Consider the following 722-nt stretch of genomic DNA (forward strand, 5'->3'; position numbering starts at 1 on the left):
AAAGAAAGAAAGAAAGAAAATAGGAACAATATAAAGAAATTTATAACAATGAAGTAGATTGAAGCAGTCATAAAAAATATGTAGTTTAGTTGGGTAGACTGCTTGCCCAGCATGCACAAAGCCCTAGGTTTGATTCCCAGCACCGTAAAAACCTGCTGTGATAGCTTCTATCTTTAATTCCAGCTGTTGGGAGATAGAGGCAAGAGAATCATTTATTAAAGTCATTCTCAGCTACTTCGTGAGTTTGATGCTAGCCTGGACTACCCAATAAAATCTCTGAATTAATGAGGAATAAAAGATATATGTGTGTGTGTGTGTGTGTATGTATGTATATATATACATATATATATGACAATGTATAACCAACATTATCATAAATGTGAAAAGAAAGTGAACACATTTTCTCTAAAATCTGGGATGAGTTTGGTTGTTTTTAATTAGTAACTAGTGAGTGGTAAGGCAACTTCATCAACACCCACTGGAAGAGGGTAGAGAAAAGAAAGGGCTGGGAGGCGGGCTTCAGACACTCATGGTAATATGAGCGTCCAGGGTGGGCTCAGACCCAAAGGCAAGCCCTCGGCACGTTGCTGAAATTAATCTAGACCTGCAAGGTAAAAATGATGTAGTAGAAAAATGGCAGCCTTCAGTCCAGGAAGAGATCCTAGTCTCCGCTGCAGCTCAGCATTAACCTCGGGCCATTCCTAACTTTAGAAGTATTTGGC

Source organism: Mastomys coucha, unplaced genomic scaffold, assembly GCF_008632895.1.
Source record: "Mastomys coucha isolate ucsf_1 unplaced genomic scaffold, UCSF_Mcou_1 pScaffold14, whole genome shotgun sequence".
NCBI lineage: Eukaryota > Metazoa > Chordata > Mammalia > Rodentia > Muridae > Mastomys > Mastomys coucha.